General features: G+C 36.9%; 1 protein-coding gene across 2 annotated transcripts in view; it reads right to left on the reverse strand.

Moving 5' to 3' along the window:
• ctdp1 (CTD (carboxy-terminal domain, RNA polymerase II, polypeptide A) phosphatase, subunit 1) overlaps positions 1 to 21,006 on the reverse strand; it is a 112,575-nt gene that overhangs the window by 44,658 nt on the left and 46,911 nt on the right. The window lies entirely within an intron of this gene.

The raw sequence follows: 21,006 nt of genomic DNA on the forward strand, positions 1-21,006 counted from the left end.
CGAGGTGAGATCTTGCATGGAGTCCCAGTCCGAGGAAGATTGACAGTCATGTTTAGCTTCTTCCATTTTCAAATGATTGCTCCAACAGTGGACCTTTTCACCAAGCTGCTTGGCAATTTCCCCGTAACCCTTTCCAGCCTTATGGAGGTGTACAATTTTGTCTCTAGTGTCTTTGGACAGCTCTTTGGTCTTGGCCATGTTAGTAGTTGGATTCTTACTGATTATATGGGGTGGACAGGTGTCTTTATGCAGCTAATGACCTTAAACAGGTGCATCTAATTTAGGATAATAAATGTAGTGGAGATGGACATCTTAAAGGCAGACTAACAGGTCTTTGAGGGTCAGAATTGTAGCTGATAGACAGGTGTTCAAATACTTATTTGCCGCTGTATCATACAAATAAATAGTTAAAAAATCATACATTGTGATTTCTGGATTTTTCTTTTTAGATTATGTCTCTCACAGTGGACCTTACGATGACAATTTCAGACCCCTCCATGATTTCTAAGTGGAAGTACTTGCAAAATAGCAGGGTGTTCAAATACTTAATTTCCTCACTGTATATGCTTGAAAACTAAATAGCTCTGCAATGCATTAATAAAAATATGCCCAAATACAATTCTGTTCCCTTTCATTTTAATATAATTTTTTTTACTAAATAAACAAACTAAATAAACAATTTTTTTATTTTTGATTTAGTTTTGTATTATTAATTCATAATTCAGCTTAGTCAGAATTATTCGGCATTTTTGTAAAACTAGTGAAGTGTACTAAACATGAACAACAGAAATTTTAGTCAAAATCAGATTCTATATTTTGTAGTAGCAGCCTTACAGCAAAACAACAGTACCTTAAAATATTTTTTTGCGCTGCGTTGATTACGTCAACTATGAAAATCCGTCAGCACCACATTATTATCGCACACTGACTGGATGGATTTTTTGTTGCGACTTTACAAGTTTCAGACGATATAAAGTACATGTAATTGGCCTTAAGACATAATTTTGTGTACAGACATCAATGCATAGACGTAATCAAAATAAAAGTCTACTTTTTGTTTAAGCAAGGCTTTCCTTCTACCCTATGCTTACATTTCTCTCCATTTATTTGAGCTCTTCCTGATTTAAGGTACTGTTACGGTCTTCATTCATTTGCGATCTATAAAAATAAACTTTAGCATATAGAAAATGGCATGTGCAAACGAAAAATCTTTGGATGACACAAAGCTCATATCTTTGTTTTGAAGAGTTAGTGGATCTCCGAAATAAAAAAACAACACAGCAAACGCACGAGACAAGCATGTGCTCAGCGCAGTGAATAATCTATGCAACTCATTTCTGTTTTTTTAACAGCAGTTTAAATGTTTAAATACATAAGCTCAATTAGAATGTATAAATTACTTGAACCGTAAGTAAGCACAAACATATTTAACACTCTTAAACAGGAATGACAAGAGCATTTTGCTGCTGTGTGAATCAGTCACCGGATTAATTGTAGCAACAGTCGTTGCACTGGCAAAAACCATAAGTAACTTCACATACGACTGATCTCTCCACTCGTCCTGTGTAATTGGCCTCTGCTCCTCTAGGGAATAACAATCACACACTATTTTTCTCTTCTGGCTTATTACTAAAGTGAATGTTGCTTTTGGAACAGCCTTCAGAAATAAGCCACGAGTACACAACTTATAAACGAGCTCAATGAAGGATGTAAAAAAACAGACCCTGTGAAAATCCAGTTTAATTTGACAGATAAGCTTAATGAGGAGGAAACATTTAATTAAAAGTCGAGGGGTGTTATCTAGAGGAATCTCAGTAGATGGCAATATCCCCAGGCACCCATGGGATGCAATTATAGATGCCACCACACCAAATTTAAGGAAGGAATTAAAGTTATACTTCAAGTGCCAATGCTGAGGAGTCATTAACTTAAATGGTAGATTCTGATTGGCCAGTCGCTACATTCCAAGTTTCGTTATTCTCAGATAACTACCACACTCTAAAAATGGCTGGGTTATTTTTGACCCATAATGGGTAAATATTGGACAGAACACGTGCTGGGTTAAAAATGACCATGTGCTGGGTCAAAAATGACCCAATGTTGGGTTGTTGTTATGCAACCATGGGGTATAATAATCCTTTTTTTAACCCAGCATGTGTTCTGTCCAATATTTACCCATTATGGGTCAAAATAACCCAGCCATTTTTAGAGTGCACTCAAAACTAATAGCACACGGTACTGCAAATCATTTTGACAGGTACAGTTTAATATTACACAAAATTAAATATAAATATGTCTTTCATTTCAAACCAAAAAAACAAACACACCCCACCCCAAAAGGATCTGGACCTTTTTTTGATAGCCCCACATATGCAGTATGCATTACTATGGTAATCCAGGTCACATTTATTTGCATTACTGCATGTTTTAAAGGAAAACCACAGTTTACTAAGTTTTTACCTCAGCTTAGACAAATTAATACTTATCTTTTTTGGCCCTTTGGTTCACAAAGGCAACTGGTTTTTCATTATTGAGGTCTAATGTAACTGTGTATCTGTGCTAAGACGTGGACTCTCACAGATGTGATAAATACACACATAAGGTGGAACAAGATTTGGATTTATCACACCAGCCCAGACCAAATGAACCCTGGGAAGACATCAATTATAGCTGTGGTGTTTATAGCCCTCGTTTGTCTGTTGTGAGTATGCTGTTGTGAGATCATATTTGAACGTTTTATTAAAACGTTACATCAGGGGATCATTACACACAGATCCAGAAAACTCAATTAAAGCACCCGGCATACAGTATGAGCTCGAGAAAATTCATTACACAAACAAACATAATCTTTTGATGAACATGCTTGCATTTTCATTTTTGCACACTAATTACACCGTGAAAATAATCCTCACAAATCAAAGCCTTCATAGTTATACAACCAACATTTTTTTGATGAAAGCACCGTTTCTGTCAGGAGGACAGTGTTAACAGTGAAAGAGAAATGCAATAGCATCAGAAAGTAACTGTTGGGTTGTGGCTTAACAGCAGATATTTATCAGTCAATCACTTATTTGACCGATTTGAGAATATACTTCCCAGTATGTATACTGTTAAAAGATCGCTGTGTCTCATATCACCTTGTTATTTGCACACGGTGTGACTATACAAATCACAACACATAAATAGGAAAATGTTTGTGTTATTTTGTCACTTATTGGGAGCAGTTTGCTAGCTGGAGCCATTCACTTCCAGACTTTGTGCTAAGCTTAGCTAGCGGGGGCTGCGTCAGACAGTTACAGCACGCACGGAGATGAGAAAGGTATGTATGGACTTATCTAACTCTGGGGGATACGGTGAATAAGCTGAATTCCCAAAATCTGGGTGTGTTCCTTTAACTTAAAAAATCTTGACAAACTATATATCTTTGGAAAGCTCTTAAAATGTAATTTTCATATTTCAAGATCATCTGATGATAGAAATTATGTAGTGACAGTTTTTTGTTAAATGACCCTTCCCCATAGGAATGCATATTAATTACTATATATTCATAACACAATATCCTATTTTAAATCTTTAAAAATGTTGACAAACTATGTATCATAGGAAAGCTCTAAGTAGTAGTTTAGCAGTAATAATAATGCAGCGACAGTAATTTATACATTTGCGACAAGAGTATGCCGCAAACTGTGGACACCTAGTGGCCGTTGTTGGTAGAACTACATTTTTTGTAATTTTAACTTAAAATTTGGATCACAGCTATGAAACTTTTACAACATTTAAATTTTTTATCATTTTACTTGTAAATTGAATATGTTAATGCATTAATTTTATTAATTAAAATAAATATAAACTGCTATAACAGTTTTTTCTGTTTAATATTTTCACCTTCAGACACTTCAGTGAAAAACTTTAAAGTGTCTTATTCTCTAAAAAAAAAAAGAGTAGGCCTTAAGACCAAAAAATAGGGGGTGACAGTTAAGATGTTAATGTGACATCACAATGGTCAAGTTTTAAAGTCATAAAATTCATAAATGCAGAAAAATGCAGTTAAAGCTAGCATTTTGTGCATACGATACGGGTTTGACTTTAGCCGACTGCGTGATTTGATCTCATCTCCCCATAATTTTCATCTTTCTGTCATCTTTTAGTAGCAAAAGATGTCATAAAGCTTTCAAAAAAGGCTGAAATAAAAGCTTAAGTTCAAAAAGGCAAAAAGTTTTGTGTGCGTTATGCAAGCAAAGTAGCGTGAAGGCTTGTGCAATATGACTAGGCACGTGGCCAACATTTATAAGAACGTACTGTTACCGCCTCAGCATTAAAATTCATCCAGCCCTGTTTGACTCTAAAGTTTGGGTGAGGAGCACGAGGCTGTCTGCACGCTGACACAGTAGCACAACTTTCACATGACTGCCCTCACACCCGATTGCACATATCTTTCAGCAAACAAATTACAGAAGAAATGCCTGTGCCCAGTGCGCAAGGGCATGAAGGCTTAAAGTGAATGCGGTGTAAAGGGCTAAGCAGGGGTTCATCCGCATGTGGCTGCCAAAGCCTCGCATCCAAATAACTGCCACTAATTTGAAACCAATTCTAACTGGAATGAAACTTCCTAACATGGCAGATAGGAAAATACGAGATCTCCACAAAAAGTCGACGGGTAAGAAAAAGCATTTGGACACATTTACATTATTCATAACCTATAGGGTAAAAGATATTGCGTGAATTCAGCGCTGCTATGTAAAGTTCCTCCACCCCAAATGTTAAGAGGCACCTCAAGGCTGACTAACAGTACGGTCCATCACCAAACACCTGAATTATTCATTAGAGCGTCTGTGAAATATACAGCCCAGGTTGTATAATATCTTAGATTTCACACAGCTTATTATCTTAGAAGAGAGAATGGGAGTTCCTGCTGGGATCTACCAACTGCGGCACGATGCTTGAATGCCATCATTTATTATTAACACAAACCAAATTTAATCAGTTGACATCCGGCCCTTTAGGCCAACCCCTCAACAAATCACAGCACTGAAATGTTAACTGAAAAGCCAACTAAGTAAATGAGGCTAGTTAATATATCTAGATTTATTTTATTGTCATAATTCTTTGTTAACATCAATATTGTCATTATCATTATTACTAAAGTCATACGAGTATTACTAAAGAGCAATTCAACGCAAATGTCAACGTCAACATGTAAAAAATTCAGGTTTCAACCAAAATATTACTGAAATCATAATGATATCTCAGATTTCAATATTTAGTGGCTTAAATGAGATGTCTCCATTTCAATTTTCACAAATTTTTCAAATAAATAGGTACTTTTTAGAATTTTCACATTCATAACAGAAAAATTACACATCCATAATGTTGTTTCTTCCTCATTAATGCGAACACATGAAAATTTAAATATATATTTGGAGAGTTTGGTTCCAAAACACAATAAATCCATTTTGACTAATTTCGGTAAAAATGTGTTTTCTATACATTTTCTAAAAAAAAAGTGATAAGATGAAAACCACTTTTTTTTATACAAACTTTTACATAGGATATTTAGGTTATAATAAGATTAAAAATTCAAATTCATAATTTGATTTTCAAAGATTTATTATAAAAACTTAAATTATTTTTTCCGCAAAATGCAATACATCTTTAGAGTTAATATATAAATGTGCATTCATCTTTGCAATGTTATATTCATTTAGTTGATTAGTGGTATACACTGTTTCAAAAATATTAATGGCATAAATCAAAACACTTTGTCATATTAATAACACTGTCATTGCTGCTGTCATCCTTGGGACATTGTCGCTGAACTTTTTTTGACAGCGATCAGCTGTAAAATGTTTTGGTCCTGCTCGATTTTCGTTGACTTCAAGTAAAATAATGAAACGTTTTTCAGAAGATCCCTTTGGGGTCAATGTGTTAGCATGACAGAAGCTTGGTGCTGTCGTGTGAGAACAAGCAACAGCCGGCATTTTTCCCTCGCCCGAGTGCCTTTCACATAAATTACTAGATTTTGATGGCTTACGTTTTTTCCCCGCTACAGAAAACCACCAAAGGTTTATCAATGCCATCAAAATTACTATTTTGTTTTTGTTTGTTTGTTGATCATGAAGTACAAAGTAGATGAGGAAAACTAGGATTGTGTGTGTATTCAACGCGCCACCATTGTTGTTTACATTGCGTGTAATGGTGCGCTGTGATTTGTTGAGCGGATTTATTGCATTCTGCAGAGAAAGACGACTGGCGTTTGTCGCAGTTTGGAAAAAAGGGAGAAAAGATGACAGAATAACATTCTGTCATAAAATTAAGAATTTTTAATACTGACCTGATACAATACTGATTTTGATACAATACTGAAAAAAAAACTTTTATTGCGTTTTGAAACCAAACTCTTCATTTATTGTTCTTTGAAAAGCCATCCCTTGTCTATTTGTTGGGTATTACGGCTTCTAGTTTGTGCATTTTATTTCACAGAATTCTTACAAAGTATTCGGTCACCCAAAAACTGCCCTTTTTTTGTCACATCCATAACACATTTCCTTCATCGAAAAAGAAAATATGAGTATAGACTGAATTTTCTGACATCATGAGGGGGTTTAGGAAAACCTAAACAGAGGGTTCAATACATTATGAATAAATAAAACATTTTATATTTGAATTTTTCTCTGAAAATGTCACAACCATAGTGCTGGAATTGCTGAAAAATTGTGTGTCATAAATGTTTTATAATTTTTCATGTGTTTTCTAAATAGCATCACAGGTTTATATTGGACACACTTTGGTGAAAAGTTTATTTATGTTTAATTTCTCTTTAAATTTTCTTTTAAAATGAAGTCCCTTTAAATTGTAACAAACGTATCTACTTTAAAATACATTTAAATGTTTCCTTTATTATGAAAAACCTGTACCATACTTTCCGAACTATAAGCCGCGGCAGAGTATATGCCGCATTAGTCAAAAATGTGCCATTAAGACGAAATAACATATATAAGTCACAGTGGACTATACGTCGCGTTTATTTAGAAAATTATTTCACAAAATCCAAGCCGAAGAACAGACATTTAATCTGGAAAGGCAGTTATTCAACTAAACAATAGCAGACAGAACAGCAGGCTGAATAGACTTCTGCACGTTAAAAGTAACATTATCAGTTATCTCTATTATCAGTTATCACTATTATCAGTTATCACTTGTCATTCCACATCACTGAATCCATTGAATTACATAAATACACAAGCAGCATATGGCGGACTCTCGCGGCTGTAGACGGGCTGTCGAAGGCTGTAGATGTTGTCTCTTGCCTCATAAATGTCAAAATTAATTCATACTGACTTACAAGGCGCACCTGAATGTAAGACGCAGCACCAGCCAAGTTATGAAAAAACAACGCGGCTTATAGACTGAAAAATACGATACATCTTCTGTCAGGATTGCTAGTTTGTGGAAAAGTGGGGATTTAGTTATTTATCATATTTAATTGTTGAAAATCACAGATGTGTCAATTTTTAAAACAACTTGCTTTGCAAAACTGTAGCAAAGATACATCTATGCATGCAAATCATTTGAGTTAATACAGTGTGCCAACTAAACTGAGAAGAGTTGAGAAAATTCTTGTCTATTATTACGTTGTGCTGGCAGTGGAAAAGATCTCTCACAACGAGACAAGGTCAACAGAAAGAACTCAATGAGAGCAAACCATTGGTCGGAAATATTCACATCAATGTAGATCCGGAAATGTTAAGACATAGATGTTATATAAGTCTTTCAGACAAAGAGCTTGTTTATCAAGTGCAATTTACGAGCAAGAAAAGAATGAGAGACTGGACTTCACAGCATGTACGAACAATCTGTGGAATCACTTCATACAAAACAGGCTTGGTTGTAAAAGGAAAAATTATTTTTTTCAATGCAATGCCAAGGCTGAACAAATCAATTAAATAAATACATATGGGGTTAAATTAAGTATAAATGAATGTGAAGAGCTAAAGGCTCTGAAATAGCTAAACTTCACTTGTTTTTACATCAAGTGCACATTCAAGAACTCCCCGTGAAATGTTTCAAGGTGCAGAAATCTCAAGTCATGGCCTTAAACTGCGTCCTGCATGCGTGCTTTGAGTTTCGACGGGATAATGAAGAGCTTCAATATGCCCTATACAGACACACAAGCCTAATGTCCTTTAGATCTTCAGCGCAAATACTGGTGGACAACTTTGAAATGAGTTAAGTCCAAGATGGCATCATTACCAGAAGACCTTTATTCACGCCTTGGAGCAGTGTGGATTACCTCTATGTATTAATGCACTTTTTTGGGGTTTAAAGTCACAAGTTGTCCCTAAACCATTTTTTACCATTATAAAGCTTGGAAGAGCAAGGACATTTACTGAAATAATTTCAAATGTGGAGATATATATCTCACATTGCTTGAGGGTGAGTAAATCATGGGGTAATTTTGATATATGGCTAGAGTACCCCTACAAAACATGTCCTGCTCGTTCTTATCCAAAAAAAGGCAAGAGCCCATTATACAAAATTTCATCAAATAATTCCATGTGAAATGTTCAGAAAGCACATGACAGGATTTGATGATAAACAAACCGACAAGACATATATAATTTAGTAATAACTAGGCCTTTGCTCTCCCCTTGTATGCTCAAGAAAGTGCATGAGTGAGAGTGCATTTTTGTTGATTTTTGTTGGTTATTTATAGTTTTCTTTTGAATTTTGAGTTTTTTTAAATTTTTATAAGATCTACAACTACTCCACATCCTAAAACATAAGACGGATATCATGACCAAAGCTTTCATTTCCGTTACTTTGTTTCAGTCAAGTGTTGAAAGAGAAGGGACACTCGGAGAGCTCCTCTCAAAGCACTCAGAATAACAACTCGAGAGGATAATTTTATTCCTGTCTGGCAAGCAGAGTTTCAATCAGAAAAGTTTGAGGAAACAACACTTCAAGCTTTAGCTTTGAAGATAGATGACACTGATGATGGTGATAATGTATCTGAAAACAGTAAACGCAGTGACAGCACTGCTGTCTGAGACAGACTGACTGTGTCTCAGACTTTGATAAAGTCACTGCTGTTATCTCACAACCAAGAGAAATTTGTCTCACGTTATCTGAACAGTGCGGGAAAGACAAACTCATACTAAAGAAAAATACATAAAGGTGAAGTGTCACCTCTGCACCACTAAACAGAATGTCACAAACAATTACTGTTTTAAAAAGCTCTGCCATTGCCAAACGATAGATCGGCCCCCAAAAAAGACTCTGGCTGGTTGGGGCGCTTAAATTAACAGAGCATTGTTCTGATAGCAACCTAGAACCAAAAATAAAAAATAAACAAGCCAACCTAACAAAATCGAAATCAACCTATTAACACACCTAATTATCAACCACAAAGGCTTGGGATTTTCAATGTGTGATTATTTGGAAAGCACTTTAAATCTAATCTTGCAGACTATTTGTGACCCTGGACCACAAAATCAGTTATATGGGTACGTTTTTGAAATTGAGATTTATATAGGGTGTCCATTCGTGCCAGTTCCGCCGGACACGTCCCGAACATGTTTTCGGGTTTGTTCTCCGGAAGTTGCGTTGGTCGACCGCATACATCATCAAGGTTTAATATTTCGGGTATAATTTCAGAAAAGCAACCGTTACATTTCAAGGTAAGAATGAAACTACAATGATTGTTTGTCTTAAAAGAAATAAATCTTAATTTTCTAATGTATTTTAACTGAAATGTGAGAACCTCGATGACGTATGCGGTCGAGCAACGCGGCTTCCGGAGAACGAACTCGAAAACATGTTCGGGACGTGTCCGGCAGAACTGGCACGAATGGCCACCCTAGATCTATACATCATCTGAATAAATAAGCTTTCCATTGATGTACGGCTTGCTAGGAATAGGACGATATTTGGCCAAGATACATCTATTTGAAAATCTAGAATCTAAAGGAAAGGACACACCAAAGCTTTTTTTGCGGCTAAAAAAGGCATGGAGGACGCCGAATGCCAGCTGTTTTTTAGGCAAGTGCCAGCTTTCTTTAGCTAAGCGCTTTGGTAGCCATGATACTTGGTTGTTGTGATACTTGTCCCGCCCCTCCTCCACTGTGATTGGATGGGTGTGTGAGAACTGACATTGACGAGCGGAGCTTTTCCCCCAATGTTGAATCTCTTATAACTCTCGGCGCTCAGAGATAAGCGTGGAAAAACCGCTGAGTGAAGGCTTGCAGCGCAGGAAAAAAAACGCTAGCTGCTGACTTATTTGAAAAACGGCAAGCTTCCATTGAAAACATGCGCCATAAAAGCTTTGGTGTGCACGCCCCCTAAGGGTGCAAAAATCGAAATATTGAGAAAATCTTAGCAGCTGCACCCATTGACAAAAATAAAGTTTTGATATACATACCCTAGGAAATCTGCTAAATATCATCATGGAACATGGTCTTTACATAATATCCTAATGATTTTTGGCATAAAAAAACGATAATTTTGACCAATGCAATGTATTTTTGGCTATTGCTACCTGTGCTACTGTACCTGTGACACATTTAGGAGTGGTAACAAATGAATAGGGAAACAGAGAGATGGCATGGTGTCACTAACACTTTAAGGGGCCGTTCAAAACGCTAGGCACGTAGGTTATTATCACATGACCTGTGGTGCTATGCAGCATCCTGAAAGTTGAATATTTTTAACTTGATGCGGTGAGGACGCGCCTGGAAAAAACGAGCGTGTTGAACCACGTGCGCATCACGACCGCGTCACTTTTATTATGAGTGCGCATACCGCATGCCTGCATTTGAAATAACGAACTTGAGCACGCAAAAGACGATATATGAATCACCCCTAAAACTGCATGGCCAAATATGTGACGGCGACAGAAGGGCCATGCGATCTTTCACCAAAATAATAAGTCAAATCTAATAAGCAGTTTGCTTACCTTGGCTTAAATGAAAGACAGTTAACATTTGAAACATGTTTCACATCAGTGGTTTAAAGCTTTAGAGATGAGGCATAACATTTGAAATAAAAGTGAGTTGATGACCGGGGATCAACAGCACTGAGCTGACTAACTACAGACAGCAGAGTCTGCCAGCAGTATGGCATTTACACTGTGATGCAATATGACATGTGGCTGGTACTGAATGCCAGTGTAAGAAAAGGAGACTACTGAGACAAAATAAACACTTAAGAAACATACACTTAAGTCAAGTATTTAAAAAAAAATTGACCAGTAATGTTAACAATGATTTTAAAAATCATTAGATCTAAAGGTGTATGGTAAATTCCTTGAAATTACTTTCGTAGAAATGACCAGGACCTCATAACAGAACAAGAAAAGTTAACACTGAAGAGTTCATATTATATAAGAACAGTGAGAACAATCTGTTTTGAGAAAGACTGACATGGATAAGCCAAAGGCTGGTGTGAAAGCATTTCCTTGCTCATGTCACATCTAATGAACTGATATCTACATCAGCAGGTGTTTTCTGAGGCAACATGCTGTTGAAGCAACATCACATGAATGGTTCTGGTAGACACCCGGCTGTTAACATGAAACCGATGCATTCCTGAGACACACCAATATAGAAGTCATTCTTATCAAGCATACATTTGACAAATAAATGGTGATATAATGATCACAGACTTGCACCTCCAGATGTTGTAAGGTGCTGTGTGTCTATTTGGTGATGTTGCCACTTCCAGTCAGAGTATACTAGTGGAGCGAAAGCACTTTCCTCTCCCCACTTAAAACGTTCAGTAATAACTCCTTTCTTAATCTTACACAGCCAGACCTTCAGACTGATCGCAGAAGGCCTGAACTCCATAGCAAATTTTACTGGCCAAATAAAGTCCAAGAGACAGATAAAGCAACCTATAACAATTAGTTCTGTTTACAGTCAAGGTTAGGGGTGTGAAAGTATAAAATCGATGTCTCTACAGAAATCCTGTAGAAATCAGATGATCACTTTGAAAAACCGCAAGAGTTTGTATATGACTTCGTTCAGCCAACCGGTCTATCTATGCGTTCACACCGCCTCCGGCGAGAGCGTCAAAGTGGCCGGAAGTCATTTATTTTCAATGAGAGTCGACGGTGAGCTCCGGCATGGCGCGTCATGGACGATTTGAGTGTCGAGGAGAGTTGAAATTAGATAAACTTTATGGTAATGAGCTATGACACGGTTAGGCGGCAACCAAACGGAAGACGGAAGCATTCGGCGGCAACAATTAGGAAGGCGGAAACCTCCAATTAAGAGGATTCCAGAGAATGCATTCGAGCGTCAGAGCATCCACTACACTTTTTCCATAGCGTCGTTGGCAGGGCAGCCAGAGCGTTTTTACGCCCTTGTCGGTGGCGGTGTGAATGCACAGTAAGGCCGTATCGTCTGAGGCTAAAGGGCGAATTATAGTTTGTGTAGGACCTATGCCGTAGACTATGCATAGGTTGTGCGTAGCTCTGAATAGCCTGACAGGCATCTCTCCAAATATGTAACAACGTGTTCTTTCTACTCGCCCTGCAAGTTCAATTCAATTGAATTTAATTTATAAAGTGCTTTTCACAATTGTTTAATTGTTTCAAAGCAGCTTTACATGAATAAAAGCAAGAGAAAACACAAAAAAAAGGTGTACAACAAAAGTAGCAGAGTACAGCAGATAAGATTAAACTGTACAAGCGAGCGTATTAATAATGTAATGTATAGAATTAATGTAAAGCCAATGTCAGCTGACTCCCTAGGGATTAAAAAACTCCTAGGAGAAAAAAACCCTTGAGAGAGAGCCAGACTTAGCTGATTCTATAGAGCATATACTTTTTATTAGATACTAAATTATAAAATATAGTGCTGTGCAAGTGCAGTGATTGGTCTGCTAGAACCCCTCCTGTTATATAAAAAAATCTGCGTTGCCTTGATACTATGTATACACTATGACATCCCAGAGATGGACATTGCCTACTAGCGATCTACATGTGTAATCGCACGTTGACGCGAACAACAATGCAGAAGCATGAATTAAAACTGAAGGGTAACCTACGGAGAAGATGCTACGGTGTAGGTCCTATACTGAACTATAATTTGCAACCAATGGCTCAGTCCACTGCTCACCCCTCGCTTTTGAAACGCACAGAAAAGCTACGGTAGTCACTGCCGGAAAAATATGTCATTGGCGGAGACAAATTAGTAAAAAAAGTTTGTCCGTTAAGGGCTTCTGTAGAAACATGGCGACTTCCACGTAAGGGGGCCCTCGGCATATGTAGATAAAAACATCTCATTAAAAGGTAATAAAAACATAACGGGTCATTATAAAAGGTCTTTACACACCCCTGATAATATAGTTGTGTATATAATTTTCCATTTCTGTCAAGAGATCCTTCTAAAAGTTACACACTGCACCTTTAAGACTCCATTTCAGATCCACTCAGAGTTTTTACTCCATAGTATAAATTTCCATTACATTACTGTATAGTCTCTTAATATTTATTTATTTTCCTCAATACAATGAGTATCAGGTACTAAGATGCACTAAAAGTGAAACTAATTTACAGTGCATACATGTACATTACAGGACATTACAATGCATTACTACTATTATTAGTAGCATAATTACTCCAAACTACACATCTTAAATTCCCACAGTTACTTTAATCACGTCAATTGCTTTGAAACAAGATTTGGTTAATTTAGCTTTTTCCATTCTTACTACTAATAGTCTATTAATGTTGCATTTAAAAAGTTAGGAATTCCTGCTGGCATGCAATTACATTATGAGCCACCAATGTGGTCCCTGAGCGAAAAACACCAACAAAAAACAAACACGCACTCCAGGCCATGGCATACTTCGTTATCCATCACCTCATGATCCCTATCCTATGATTCCTGGAAAATGACATTACTCAGCTTCACATCTTGCGACTACTCATTTTACTTCACTGCTGCAGCTGCCTTCTCACCAAACTGTGTCTCATTTAATGTGCCCAAGTTGCTGCTCAGTTTGTTTCGACCCCTTTGCAAGTTAAAATAATGACACGGGCTGCTTCAAGTCCAGGATGTGCCATTATGCACCTGCTCCCATTCTACTACTGCATCCAAATGTGTCCAGCTCTTGCCATTGGCTATTATCGATGATGGCACTAGTACGGTATTGTTAGAGAGTCAGTTCACCCAAAAATGAACATTTAATCATTATTTACTCCCCCTTCATGTTATTCGAACCCACCTATGGCTTTTTTGGACTTTGAAACTAAAAAACAAACTTTTAAAAGTTTATCTTCTCTATGTGTCTGCACTTTGTTTTTTCTATTCTCTGTTTTGGTTCAGAAGACCACAGAAAGCCATTAGGGGTTGAAACAAGACAAGGGTAAATAATGACTAAATTTTCATTTTTGGGTGAACTATACCTTTTAAATCATTTGCATATAGTTGTTCTCTGTTCAGCTTTGTTGCATGAGCAATGATCGCTGTCAACGCTTTTCAAAAATCCATGACTTCATTATTTTTGCTGCATATCGTGTCAGTATGAAATCACCCCTTGACTGTTCAATCCTGTAACTCATACAAGGATAAATGAGACCATTACATTATGACAGCGGAAATTACAGGTGAAGGTTTTGTCTTATACCTGCAGACAGATGCCATGAAGTACAAGTTAATTTTCTTCTGAAAAATGTTTATCCCCATACACGACGAAAACACATCAGCTGTGCGTGAGGCTGTTCCTACTCTGACTTTCTCATTTCATTTCTGCTTACTTATAGTAACTGTATCATATAAATACTCTGTCGCTCATGGTGTGAAACTAATACCTGCCGCCAACCTAATATGCAGTGATGGGTATTTTGCTTATTTACTAGTGAATGCGAAAGCCGGCGTAGACATAAAGCACGCTTGAAGAAACACAATCAATGTTTTGGTATTCTTAGTAATAACTTCTAGTATTTTTTTTTAAAGTAGGAAACACATGAATATAAGAGGCAATGTGAGACTACCATCTGAAAACTGTACAAATACAATCCAAGAATCTAGAGATGCTCTAAATAGACCAATCACCCAAACTTTCCAGGATATGAATGAATTTATGAAACGCATATCTGTCACACCATAAAAGAATCACAGTGGATCATAAAAACTTAATCTGGCGGCTGTTATAAAAAGAAGCAGTGGTGCTCAAAAACTCTTGAGATGAGCACAAATCTTCAAGTCTGTTATTTGCACTGGTATATCATATCATACAATTACCATCAGCTATAATTATGTGCTGCCGCCCTATAGGGTCCTGTAATGTCAAATCATAACGTAATGCATATTACATTTGCAAAAATCCATGGTGTTCTTGACAACTTAAGTGCTGTTTATTTTTATGAAATAATTATAAATAAATATACTTAGATTTATTATATTTTAGGTTGTTAAGCATTTTGGGGCTGTTTATAACTGGTATTAAGATGCGGTTTGGTCGATCAGATCACAACATTTTGTGCAGCATGTTTGTAGATTATTTCACATTTTTGTAGATTATTTCACATTTTGCCTTGCCAAAGGGTGAATTATACACTGTACATTTCGTAGCTATGCCGTAGACTATACATAGGCAGTGTGATGCTCTGCATAGCCTGACGCGCACCTCTAGCTCAACATCAAGCTGCTTCTTCTTTGGCTTTGCCTTGAAACTGTATATACACCATGACATGCCTGGTGTGGAAATTGCATACTAGCGATCAGCATGTGTAAGTACACATTGATGCGAACAACGATGCAGAAGTATGAATGAAAAGCATAGCATACGACGTTGAGGCTACGCCGTAAGTCCTTGACAGAATTATAATGAGTGCTTAATTCATTTGGAGCAAAGTGAATTTAGACCCCTTGCATTTAACTTTTCGTTTTCTCACTTGGGAGTTTTTTTGAGATCTGAAAATGAAAAGCTTTACCGAAAGAAGATGCTGTGCTCATTTCTGAACTCATTAGCACTTAAGTGTTACTGCTAGCAGAGGTTGAGCAGAAGTGTGAAATGTGCAGTGATGCTGATAAAACAGTGCTGGAACTGCAGTCAAACACACACACACACACACACACACACACACACACACACACACACACACACACACACAGTGTCAAGCATATGCACACAGTCACATACACACTAACTCATCAGTGCATGCACACAAACCAACACAATGCAATTAATCACAAGCTTTGAACAAAACTTTCCTTAAAATAAAGCACTAACAACCGTTATAATACGAACAACATGTGAACAAGCACAACCAGTTAGTAATTACACTGATTTAATTGATACAAAAATGAAATAAACATCATACAATCATTTTTTGTTGTCAATTTCGACAGATTCATTTTGTGAGTTGAACGATTCAAACTGATAACATAAGTTTTGAAAGTGATTTATGAGAATTTTTTAATGATTCTTTAACTCTTTCCCCACCATTGACGAGTTAACTTAATAATTAGAAGAAAACACTTCCCTGCCAATGAGGAGATTTTCCGTCAAATCCATATTTTCGCTATTATCCACCAGGTGGCGCTCTTACCCAACTTATAAAACTCAGATGTATTCCCTTAGAACATATGTTTTGATTATCGCTCTGAATCTAATCTCTATGAAAAGTCCTTCAAAAAAACGCAATTACACCTAGTACCCATATTTTAGAGGTGATAAAAACAAAACAAATAAAGGTAGCATAATGGGCGGTTCTAATTTCGCGTTTAAAACGGCTCAAAAAACGCGACCGTCGGTTTGTTCTTGTCACATGATCTGCGGTGCCCTTGCGACATTCTGAAAAGTTTAGATGTTTTTAACTCTGGAAAAAACGACTGCGTCACTTCCATTATGAGCGCATACTGCGCGCCTACATTTGAAATAACGAACTTGAGCGCGCAAAAGACGCAAAATGTAAATCGCCCCTAAAAAATTACGTTTTTTGTTTTTAAAGCAGAGGGTGTGTTATTTCAGGGGTTTTCAAACTTTTTGTGTGTGTGGACCACTATTTGTAACGAAGAATTTTCGCGGACCATCTATAATAAAATATATGTCTACACAAAGTCCTGAATTAATCTGCACCTCTAGATAGGCTTACTAGCACTAAAACTATAACTGGTCATCACATCAGTACAACAGGTTTCTTAAAAGAAAGTTTACTGCACAAAACGGCTGCCACATATTTTATTTATTTATTTACTCAAGCGCCCAAGGGCATGGTTCATCTGTACAACGGGCTTATTTCCATAGCAATGGAGTAGTATGAAATCCATACAGTAACAAGAACACTTGGATATAGTCAACATATCAAAACCTTTGGCGATTTTAGGGGATTATTAATCTTCAGAGTTTTTAAGTCCACTTAACAGCAATCCGTAAAACATTTCAGAAACGCAAGATCAAGAAACTAACTGGAAATTAAAATAATAACAGCCCTTATTCATTCCATTTAGTTTCATATACAGTAAATTAACCTCTGCCTCTTTTCTTTTTTAGAGAACCTGTTGCTATCCACTGATCCATTTTGTACGGCACTGAACTTGAATGTCACGGCCGAGCGTCACTACTATTACTATTTTAGTAATTACACAATAACTTGACAATTTAATTTAAAATTTATATCAATATTCTTATATCAATATTCTTTATATACATATTCTTAAAAAAATATATTATACTATTTTATATTTTATTTTGCCTTTTCACGGACCAACTGTAGTACCCTCACAGACCACTAGTGGTCCGCGGACCACAGTTTGGGAATGGCCGTGTTATTTAATTTGATATAATGTACGTTTATATATTTAAAGAAGAACTTTTTCTGGAAGGCATTAAACTTTTGTGAAAATCATAACATTTTTTTGAAAGAGTTAAAAATCTACATAAATAAACAAGAGGAGCAGTGGCATTCCAATCCTGAATAAACTGGTTTTGTGAGGAAATAAGTTGTTATTTAATGAAGCAAAGGCTTGTACGCATTTTTTCTAATGTTATAGCTGCAGAGTTTGGTATTTCCTTAAGACTATAACATCTCTGGAGTAAACCTTAAATAAATGTGACCCGTCACGGAAACCAGGGACACAAGTCGGCAGCACAAGTTTCGAGAAAATGAGAAACAAAGTTTTTTTTTTTCAAAATTTGTGATTTTCGTTTTATTGCAGAATCTGTTAGTTGAGATCACGAAGAAGCCTCTCCATGTTTGAGATAGCAGTTTATGTATATTTAAAAGCGTACATTTTGCGGTTAAAATAGGCTTGTTTTCCGGAGATTCTAGCGTGCAGCGGGGGGCGTCATTGTCTGTGTGTATATTTACATACTGTATAAGCTTGTGTTTTCGCCTCCGCCCCCAAAGGGAACAGCGTGACTACTGAATAAGGATAGTTCGCCCAAAACTGAAAATAATGTCATTAATGACTTACCATTATGTCGTTCTAAACTCGGAAGACCTCCATTCATCTTCGGAACACAGTTTAAGATGTTTTAACATTAGATTTAGTCCGAGAGCTTTCTGTCTCCTCCATTGAAAATCTATGTACGGTTTCCATGTCCAGAAAGGTAATAAAAACATTATCAGAGTAGTCCATGTGACATCAGTGGGTCAGTAAAATTGTGTTGATGCATCGAAAATACAGTTTGGTCCAAAAATAGCAAGAATTATGACTTTATTCAGCATTGTCTTCTCTTCCGGCTCGAGCGTGAAGTCACGTGACTGTAGTGACGTGGCTGCTCTGTCCCTTAAGACATGTTTGCTGAGTTTTATTTTTTTTTTTCAAACTTATAGCATGCTTCTCCCCAGACTGTAAATGAAGCTCGGGCGCACAAAACAAAAGAAATATAAAAGAAGCTGGGGCGGAACAAATAACAGTCAACCGCATATACGTCAGCCGCGTCACTGACTTTATGGGGCGCCGCAGTCGGATGACGTCAAAGTACCGCGAGAGCTCTTTAAGAAATCTTACGGAGTAGTTTAATTTCGACTCGCTCTCGCGGTACTCTGACGTCATCCGACTGCGGCGCCCCATAAAGTCAGTGATGCGGCTGACTGTTATTTGTCCAAACACACAGAAGTTACACAGAGAGATCGTTGTATTCTTTATATAATTGGCTACATGTTTTGTCTATCAATATTTTCCATGAAGTCATTGGCTGATGGAGGAACGAGCGAGCGATTGGTAACATCTCTTAAGGACTTCACGTTTTCGACGGTGCTGTTTTTGGATTATCTATTTTAAATACAAACTTTGAAGGCGGGTTCATGTGTTTAATACCGGAGTGTAATCTAATATACCCTTACATGTTACGATGTAAATAGTCCTCAGATTGTATATTATATTGTATTACCAGAAGTTCATGCGAAATAGACTATATATCTATATTTCACGGATTATACGCATTTGTGGACAAAAATCATTGGATGATTCACACATCTGAAACAGACTGGATTCGACTTGTGATCCCCGCAAAGGTAACGTTAAAAGTCCTGTTTATTTTTGCATTTTGTCATTCGGACTTCTGTAATAAAATACTACATATGATGGTAGAACCTCTGTATCTCAAAACGGCTTTACAGGGGGTATGGCTTAGCTAAATGAGATGTAAATGAGCCCTATTGTCTCTCCAGCCAGGGAAAAGGGAAAGTGTTAACTTTTTTCTTTCTCAAATTTCTCAGCATTCTCTTTCTTGAATGTGTTACATTCAAATGGCCACAACTTCTCCAAATCTTATCAGATTTCCATGTGTTACACATCGTTGGAAAGCTTAGAATCTGCACTTTCAGAATCTATGAATAACTCAAAATGCCCCCGACTTGTGTCCCTACTTTCCGTGACTGGTCACAAATTCAACACCAGTTTGAAACAGTAATATAAAGCACATCTCTCCTTGTGGTAGAAAAAGTTGTTCCAAAGCTCTAAAAATAAAAATAGTCTGGTTTGGTCACGGCAAAAAAGTCAATTGATACAATCAGCCGAGTTCATGCAGAGAACAACTGTGATGTACGTGGAAGCCCGTATCTGACCGGATCTTCTCATCTCTGCTTACCACTGTGCCAGTATCACAACAAATCCAATAACATACAGCCCTGGACGTATCTATTCCTCCCAGATGGGACGAGAACATGAGGCAATAAAGTATTATCATTTTAAAACTGTCACATGTGGCCTCACCAGATCCAAGGTTTAAAAACGGAGCAGTCACAGTATTAAGGGTCAAGTTTCCCCATAAAACACTGTTGTGTTACTGCACATTGCTATATCAGGAAGTAACCCGTTTGGATAAGAAAGGTCACACAAGTCACGTCCACTTTTACAATCTCTCAACCTGAGACAACCACATTATGATTTTGGTGCTGCGGTCTACTGGTGACATTTCCACACTGGGTCTCGTACCTGACTAATTAAAGATTTGCTTTTCTCTCATCCAGAGATTTCTGAGCATTAGAAAATGCCAAAGTGAGGCTAAAAGAAGCGGATGACATTTGAAAACACGTTATCTTGTTGTCTCATGCCAATGTCTAAGATTCACAGTGCTGAGGCATAAGTGCATTTTTTATTTAATGGAAATGTTTTAAAACCAATCCTGCCCAGAGTAACATGCTAATGACTCAGATTAACACCCAGATAAAACGCTTTCAAATTTTGCACCTCCAAGGTAGTTTTAAGCCATCAACTTATAAATATTTTACTATTAAGTTTATAAATACGGTAGTATTCAAAGTAAATGAAATAAATAGACTTCAAATACAGCAGAACTAAGACATTTGTGACCCTAAACCACAAAACCAGTCATAAGCGGGTTTTTTTGGAAATTGAGATTTATATATGCTGTCACATTAGGGGGTAAGTTGACACAATGGGAAGCTTCTGTTTATTGACAATGATATGTAACTGAAAGCCGATCTGAAAGCGGAAATAATGTATGGTTTGTTAGGATAGGAATTTTTTTTGCAGAGTTACAGTATAACATTTTGAAGATATGGAATCTATGGGTGCAAAAAAGTAAAAT

The sequence above is a fragment of the Misgurnus anguillicaudatus genome, chromosome 20, assembly GCF_027580225.2.
Source record: "Misgurnus anguillicaudatus chromosome 20, ASM2758022v2, whole genome shotgun sequence".
NCBI classification, from domain to species: Eukaryota; Metazoa; Chordata; class Actinopteri; order Cypriniformes; family Cobitidae; genus Misgurnus; species Misgurnus anguillicaudatus.